General features: G+C 36.7%; 1 pseudogene; it reads right to left on the bottom strand.

The window, feature by feature from the left end:
• Window positions 1–1,089: 1,089 nt before the first annotated feature.
• Window positions 1,090–6,057, bottom strand: LOC122332181 (annotated as a pseudogene).
• Window positions 6,058–9,472: the final 3,415 nt, after the last annotated feature.

Here is a 9,472-nt window from a genome sequence, read left to right on the forward strand (position 1 = left end):
TCTGCAAAGAAATAATTTTCTAACAGAGAACTAAAGAAAGCACAATAGGCGTTCTGACATAATGGTTTCATATTTATCTGTCATTTTTCATTTAATTATGTATTTTGCATTCATCGTGCGATTGTGTCTCTTGTGATGTGATTCACCTTGTAGCCGACTGCTTTGACTACTTCAGATGTTTTAAAAATCCCTATGGGAAAAACGAATGGAAAATTTATTTTCAAAACCAAGGCTGCAGAAAAAAAGCGAACGGCACTGTTGCTTTGTTCTGCAAAAGTGAAGATAAAACTCGGTCTGAATGTTAGGAAAACATTGCACATAACGATAACAGAAACACTGTTTATATGTTAATACCTGGGACTGCAGGCAAGAATGGTTGGCACAATACCGAGATTCTGGCTTTGGTATGAAACCAGCACTTTTTCCTTTTTCCAGTGTTACCTTAGGCAGCAAATTACCAGCCTTACACAAGTGCTGGAATAAAACTGTCAGGTCTACAGGTTCACCTTTTCCGTTTGCTCTGTTTGTTATGCCATGTTTCACTTCTACGGTCCTGCTTTTCAATGAATCGAGGGCAGTGAACCGCATCTCACATGTTTACCACCATTTCTATCACAGTGCGGCCAAGTGTGTTGGATAGCTGCCAAATGTGCTAGCTTTAACCACACATTATCTAACGCTACCTTAGCTTTTCTGCTTTATAAAACTGCTGAGTAGCAGCACATTTTTGTCAGGTACCAAAATTGACCGCACCATACTATTTTATATTTTTGGTACCAACACTGTAGCCAGATGGTTATGTCGAAACCGCTTTTATAAAATCAATTTAGGATTGATGAAGTACTTAAATATATAATGCATTACATATTTAAAGGCATTAAATTAAATCAAACAATAAATTATAATGTAGACCGTTATATTAATTGTATTTAAATACCTTTTAATAAAAAAATTTTTTTTATCGACTAAGGCTTTTTATTATTTAAGGCCTAATACAAGAAACTTATGTGTTGTGTAATAATGTTTGAATATTGTGATTATTGTATACATGATACTGCACTTGACACTGCACTTGCGTGATTGTCGTTATTAAAACCATTGTCTCAGAAGGGTCTTTTCCTTTCTGGGTCTTGGGCAACATACAAAGCGACACAATCTTGTGATCGCTTTCCACTGATACCTAAAGAAGCCCACACACAAACACAGTGTTGTCATTCGCACACAGTAATATAAATACTTGCTCAGTTTTCTGTCACTGAGATTTCTTATTCATCACAAAACGTTCAGTCACTTAGCAGTTATTAGACTATTAGCACAACATGCTTGTATGAATAGCACACTCACTCTGTCTCTCCAAATATAAGAAGACAATCTCCTATGGACAGGTTGTACTCCTTGCCATTCATGAAGATGCTGGAGGACCCTCCTAAAAGAAAATTCAGTAAAAGTGGTAAAAAGCAAAGTTTAAGAGTAAACCTGAAGGTCAGAAGGAATATAAAAACGATTATGAAGAATGTGTTACCAGTTGCCAGATCCAGCCATCAGTTTTTCTCCTAGATGTTCCGGATGTCCCGGCACCAAAGAGAAACGTCTATTAGGCAGAAGGTCTAAGTCAGCAAATGCATTATTGCCTAAGCTTCATCCATCATCTACAAAGTCCCATTTCTCAATACTCGCACAACTGTAAATCAGTAGCTCACTGTCTTGCTACTCTTTCATGAGTTAAACAAAATTTCACAGGACACAGTTAGAAAGGAATGAGGTCCAAGCTGCAGAAGTTCGGTTTCTGTTCTTGTAATGGTTGACTCCATTTGACAGACAGGCTCGGTGTTCCTCCACCTTATGCATACGTCAATACTTTGCTGATGAGAAACTGCTCACAGTCAGACCTCTGATTAATGACCTGAATCTCATCTGACTGACTCCTGCAGGAAGTAGGACGGATTGGTTAACTAAGCTTCTTCTCCTCACCTCAGTCTCAAACTGTGCTCCGAACATATCCACCGGCTGACCCCTGGTCAGGGCGGGCTTCTGCTTTTCCACCCACTCTCTGAAGCAGAACGGTTCCATCACCTTCATTGCGTTGAGTGGGTATGGGGTTGGCTTGATGGGTTCAGCTGCAAAGATTAAACAGTTACTGAATGAACAGAGTGATTAAATATATAAGAACTATGTACAAGTAAGCATTACAAGTGTTCAATTAGAGTGAACTTGTTATTACACAAAGCCTTCAGATATAGAGAAGAACAAATAATTTATATCAAAACCCTGGTATTAAAACCCCAGAACTACAGGCCTATACAGTAATGGCATTTAAATATAAGGGTATTTCACCTTGTTTCATCATGCAACAGTAAAGTGAACAATTGCATTTACCTGGATCAGGCTTTCCTGTTTTATTCTGTTTGGAATCCATAAACCTGACATATACAAATGCAGCTCATTATTTTTATGTACATGCATACGCACGCAAAATTGGGAAGACTAAGATACCTCAGGGCTTATACTGTATATGTATTTTTGTATAACTGTATTTTTGATTAAACATTAAAGAATCAACCTTAACAGAAGCAAATAATACTTACTCTTTGATGACGGGAACAAGTTGGGTTCCCAGGTTCTCACAATAGAACCAACGTTCAAACAAGACATCCGCACTATTATCCACAAAATACCTAGCAGAAGAGAAATGACACATCCTTTGTCACCCATATTTTATGTTTTATTCCACAATAGTAGCATTACAGCATTGCGGTTCAGGTAAATGTACAGTAACATCAACAGGCAAGTGTGATCTTAAGGTGACAAATAATTGATCCCAGTGTGTGTTGGGGTTGACTTGAGAGTATGGTTAGCTCAAAGGCAGACAAAATGTAGGATGGATGTGTCTAGGAGAAGTATCCCATGGTACCTGAGGCCATCTGTCTCTGAGCTGAAGCCTCCTTCTCTCCACCACCAATCCTACTGTGTTTGCGTGATTCTGAGGAGAATGGGGAATCCGTGCAGGAAGAAGGAACATCTGAGAATAGCAGCAACATATAAAACGTTAGTAACTCTTTATTTAAAGATAATTACCTAGTACTTAGTAGAAGCTGTTGCACTTCCATAAAACAAAATGTACTTACAATGCAACTAAGTTATGAAACAATTTGTAATTATGTAGATGTAATAGTCAGCTACTGTTACAAATATGTTACAGAGCGAGTCTGTTACACAGCTGCTTGTGTAACCAAAAGATTGTCACATATGTGTTTCAGGCTTTATACAACATAATTATAAAATCGAGTACACAGACATAAGCTACTTAAAATAAAGTGTATCAGAATTGTACTTGATGTGTATCTATACTGTAAACCTTATCTAGCTGCACCTTAGTTTGATCGATCCCATTAGTACATGTAATACCTTTATAATTACATTGAAATTATAGAATATCACACAGGCATAAGCTACTTAAAATAAGGTGTACCGAGATTGTACTTAAGTGTAATTGTACATATGTGTAACAGCAGCTGCCTGCTATATAATAACAAGCTGTTAATGAGTTAATATTTCAAGTACAATGGCTACTACTAAGTAGCTAATAAAGTGTTACCAAAACATCATTGTGGTTTGACAGAAAACAGCCTTTTCAGACAAATCCAGATGATTCTCACCTCTCCTTCACGAATGTGTATGTCTTTATGCTTGCCGTTCTCTATCACTTTTAAAACCATGTCACCCCTGACCTGGTAAAAGAGCTACGACACAAAGGCAAATAAAACAGGAAGTCAGTCAGAGGAATATTAGTGTTCTGTGAACTAGACAACGCTTATAGCTTTCCTTGTTTGCCTTTGTTTAAAACCATCAGCCTCGTAACTGTGACCTGTATTACAAATGCAGTGTCAGAAACTCTTTTTCTGCAAGTGTGATTTCATTTATAGCCTCGCAATAAAACTTCACGCTTCATGCTTTTCTTCCAGAGAAAATCTATATCATTCCGCCCTGTGAACTGTATCTGATTTAACAGTTTTACTGTTAAACCTTCACGTAGCCTAAATTACACTCAACAGAAGACTTATGTAAGATATCGTGCCTCGAAAGTAGACTTTCCTCACGCGTGGAATATCTAGAGCAAACATAGCCTTCTCGAATGGCTTGCACTGACCTCTAGTGACCAAGATTAAAACATTAACCAATGAACAGAGTCCTGACTGGCTCACTAAACTAATCTAGGTCATTTTTGAAGGTGTGATATTGTGAGATGCTCAGCAAGAGTCAGTTCTATTCATTTTCTGCTGTTGTACGACTTGGAAATTTGCCACTGTAAAGGCGCTGTATGAAGTGTTTTAATGCCCTGGTGCATACTCTGTTTTTCAGCCACTGAAATAGGTTTCATTTACGTATTTAAATTTATTCATTTAGCAGATCCAAAGTGACTTACAAATAAGAAATGCAACTTATCCCAGGAGACTTGAGAAATGATGCAATTTAAAATTGCTCACAGAAGTACAGAGCAGAGATGAAAGGGACAATAGTGGAGAGAAAAAAGAAAAAGCAGTAGTTAAAATGTTTTTATTTTCGGGAGTCCCAAACAACAGGTTGACATTTACTGCTTATGAACTTTAACGCTTCGAAAAAAAGGCACCTAGTGGCAAAGAATGAATTTACATTGTTCAAGTTTCAAATTTTCCCAGGTGGGCAATATGCTAATGTTTCATATCGATGTCAATGTGAAATGGCTCTGGACTCCTTTTAAAATGATTCAGAGTCAACTCTTTCTTTCAATTATACATGTATGAAACTTTGCAGGGTGTTTTCATTCACATAGAGCTGCGTTAAAACACTGCATGAAAGCTCATTGTCATGAATCCATAATAGTGGCACTTCAAAGAAATAAGTTACTATTATCTTTATTTATTTTCTTAAATTAAAGCCAATCAGAAACGCATTCAGTTTTAAAATCATTTTGACATTGGATTGGCTGACATGTCATAAGAGGAGGGGCTTTGAGAAATGAAGTCTAAAAGTTAGCAAAATGACTGACACCTTTAATTACCATAATATTACACATAGTGATATCATAATCAGCGTCTTAATGTTGATATTGTGTGGGTTGTTATGTATCTGACTTTATTGGTGGCATTATCTCTCCAGTTGCCACGCTTGCTGTTCTTGGCAAATGAGCGCCAAAGTCTACCGCTTGTTTTTACTGTTGTAAAGGTATTCCAAAACTTAGCATGCAGCTAAAAACGTAGTTTTTCAGCCAAACACTATAAAATTGTGTTTTACTCAACCTCTCTCAGAGAAAGGACAGGGAATTGCATCATCACAAAGACTTTGTCCCCATTAAAAATGCAAAGTGTATTTGGAAAACCGCTGCAATGGAAGCTTTTCGTTTGTGGAGCAAATCCTAAAGAATAATTCACGAGATGAGAGCAGAAAACCACACTGCAAATATCAACATCTTTAATTATTAGTTATGTGCTCTTTCCTCTTCTTTTCCTGGACAATCTAATCCCCTAAAGCACTAACCTTTGAGGATCGTGGCTAACTCTGTTCTTATCACCTGTTAGCCTTCTCAGGTCTGATTCCCAGAATACAGTGCAGTTAATCAAAATAAAAAGCAAGTTGGCTGTTCTTAAATGAACACATCATGTTAATTTGTAATATTATCTCACTTGTTGCATGAATAGCACCTCACCTCTTCTCCTTCCTCAATGTGATAATCCTTCCTTACATTTGGACCACCAACATACATAATATTCAGCTGATAAAAGAACCTAAAACACAATAGACAAGGCTTATTTTTTTATTATATATATATGAATATACATAAGTCATTGCTCGCCTATGAAAGATTTAACTCACATTAATTTGTTGCATACAGGTGGTAGAAACGAACTCTCATTTTCAGCAATCCACTTGTCAATGTTGACATGAAGAGACTGGTTGGTCATTTTTCTCTAATTTCAGAATGCAGCAAGATGCTTGCAATAATCTGTCTGGGTAGGCAACAACTTTTTTCAGCTGTGGTTTATTCCATCAGGGAATCCGTGACAAACTACCTCAGAGTTATTGAATAATGGGGCGTGTGTGCTCATACATACGGTGTGTGACCGCGAGGTTAAAATCCATGTTTACGCAGCAGTAACCTATCAGTGCTGACACCGCAGCATAAACTCGCTTTTTAATATAGAGAGCATTGATTTACAGGGTTTTGTTTGGAATAAGTTCTGCATTTGCATGTAAATGACCATCTTAAGTTGAATACACTGTAACGCTGAAATAAACTAAATAATAGTGCTGTCGAACAATTAATCGTGATTAATCGCTTTCATAATAAAGCTAGTTGTTTACATAATGTGTAAACTGTGTATATTTATATATAAATTATCTACATGTATATGTAAATGCAACAACGTGAATGTATATATTTTAGAACAATATGTTATATATAATGTTTATATAGGAAATATAAAAAATTCATACTATATGTGTGTATTTATATATACATAATAAATATGCGTAGTACACGATACAAATATATCATGTAAACTTTTTTGTATGCACTACTAAATAATAAAATTTTGATTTTGGTCCTAAGATTTTAAAGGTTATGGGGGATTTTGATGTAATTTTGTGACATAAAAGCTATATTTTGTGAATGAATTAACATATTAATAGCTTTATGAAATTTTTGCAGAAAGAAGGTGGAATTTAATGAATCATAATCTAATAAAACAGTGGCTCATAAACCAGAAGAGACAAAGTGAAAGTGAAACCTTAGTAACCTTACATATTAACCATTTGTAAACCGAAACAGAAACTTTATTAAAATCAATACAATGAACACCAGTACCACACAGACCTTATTAATTCTTTTTAACACGTACTTAATTATTCAGAACCGCTAAGTCTTTCTGTTCCTTGTTAGACGTGATGTTGTCATAATTTGACAGCAATTCAGTCCATTTTCAGTGAAATCCAAGCAAATCATATAAATACAATAATATTGTAATTGTGACCAGAGTGACAAAATTACATATCTGAAATGTTAACATTTTAAAACTTACCAGACTGAAGGTAAAGTTATAGCGCTTGATACGCAATAGGAAGTGTTATGATCCCAGTGATACACTCCGATACTTAATTCTCATTTATCATTAATCATTTGCAGGGATTGCTTAATGTTTGTTAGTCATCTTACATAAACCGAACATGCGCTTTGCTGGAAGACAATGAGTTAAAGCAGAAACGCAAAATACAGATCTTAGATAAAAGATTTAATGCTGGTGGTAGGCAGAGAGTACGTCAGCCAGGATCTTCATAACCAATGTCAAGGCAAAAACCTGGAGAACTACAGAAGAACTACTCTGCCTCTGTGAGATCTTATGTATCCATTGACCAGAAACCATCAGTGGCAGCGGACTGTGGCAGAAAACAGACCGACTGTCAGCAGAGGACGCAAATCAAGAAACGGGCGCTGGAGATGGATAGGGCACAACTTAAGGCTGAGATACACTAAAATCTGAACATTTTAAAAACGCTTAGGCATCATACACTTACAGACGGAAAACTGAGCATCATACAATGCACGCCCGAGGATCGTACACTACCAGACTTTAAAGTTGTTCGCCACAAGAAAGTCAAGCATGAAAATGTGCACTTTGTTGATTTGAAATTGTTGGAAACGCTTGACAAATAGCAACAAATGTGTTCTAAAAATCGTCTGAAATATGTTTTGATATTCTCCGACCGGATAGGATCAAAGTCTGAAGCATCATACACTACCTTTTTTTTTTTTGGAATCTGTCAGCTCTGGCTTTCCTCAACTAGCGTCAACTTGTTCAGACTGTAAAATCTGTTGGAAATTTGGGGGAAAAGTGGTGCATGGTGTGTTCCAGGCTTTACGTAATCACAAGACAAGCCCTAACATGGAACCTGCAGGGCAAAAGAGGCAGACCAGGAAACACACGGTGCCAAGAACCATATAAAGACCGTCAATATGACCTGGAACCATCTAGAGAAGACCTTGGAGATCTGTTGTCGGGTGGTACTGAATAAGTATGCAGAGAGTGAAAGTGTTGAAGAGCAACACAAACAAATGGAGATTTATATAGCTTGATTTAGTCATTTATTTATATGCTCTGCATACAAGCACTCCCAAAAACACGGTTCTGTCATTTTCACTTCAGTGTAGGCATCCCACATGGATCTTGCGGTTGTAGTTAAAACAGATGTTGTATATTCAAAAGATTTGACAGCCTTTTCACTGTGATTGCTTGTAAATGGAAAGTATAACTACTTCCTTTACCACAAGTAGGTGTCTATATAGCTTCCTGGATCTCTAAACGGCCGCCTCAATTTATTCAGATGCATAACTTTATTTCAGTGCCCCAAACGCTTACAGAATTATTAAGATCCGTGACACCTGAGGATGTACAAATATGGCAAAGCGAGAAGCTAAACAAAAATAGAGAGTCTGGGAACGCACAAATGTGTTCAGATTAGCAAAATTGAGGAAGAAGCATGTTAAAATGGGAAGAGAGCATAAAGGACGAAAAAATAAATATGCATGCCATATAAATGGGGCATTTATTCAGAGCTCAGAACAATAGCTGCAGTTTCTGAATGCAGGGTGTCTGGTGGAAGAGGAGAAGTTGTACATAAAGAGCGCAAGGCCAGTAGACATCGAAGAGTCAAAACTGGAAGGCATCCTGAAAAATAGCTTAAACTGAAATGAACCCACAGCCTACCAGTTATTTCTGTTGTCATGTTATTTCATCACTGCGGCTTATTTGCAATGCACCATCACCCTGACAGCTCCTCTACTCCCATTATTTGCTGGCTGCATCTTTCACTTTTATATATAAAAGACTTCATTTTTGAAGTAGAATTAAAGAGGTGTGTTTCTGGGGGAAAGGTTGCACTTTGAGCTGTGAATTTCATCTCAATTTCATCTTAATTTTATTCATTTTGAAGTAACTGACACTGTCTGGTGAAGATCTCTTTTCTTTGGGAAATGGGGATGTTTTATCAGCGTGAGATATGTGGCTCTGACCAAATGATTTGTCTCGAAGGCCAATGTAATTACAAGACATTTAGCAACACCAGATGACCTTTCTCAGAAGTTCATATAATTTAGCATATTTTTAGGTTTGGGTGACCTGATGGGCAGATTATTCGCTTCTTAGTTAAAACAGTTAAAAAAATAGTTCAACCTAAATTTTTTTATTCTGTCATCATTTACTCACCCTCGAGTAATTTCAGACCTGTATGAATTTCTTTGTTCTGCCGAAACACAAAGGAGGATATTTTAATGAAAGTTTGTAAGCAGGCGGTTTTGGGTCACCATCGTTTTTTAGTATTTTTTATCTTTATATTTTTATTTTGCTACTATGGAAGTCAATGGTGACCTAAAATAGCCTGGTTACAAACCTTCTTAAAAATATTATTCACGCAGGTTTGAAACTATTCGAGGGTGAGTAAA

The sequence above is a fragment of the Puntigrus tetrazona genome, unplaced genomic scaffold (genome assembly GCF_018831695.1).
Source record: "Puntigrus tetrazona isolate hp1 unplaced genomic scaffold, ASM1883169v1 S000000006, whole genome shotgun sequence".
Classification (NCBI taxonomy): domain Eukaryota; kingdom Metazoa; phylum Chordata; class Actinopteri; order Cypriniformes; family Cyprinidae; genus Puntigrus; species Puntigrus tetrazona.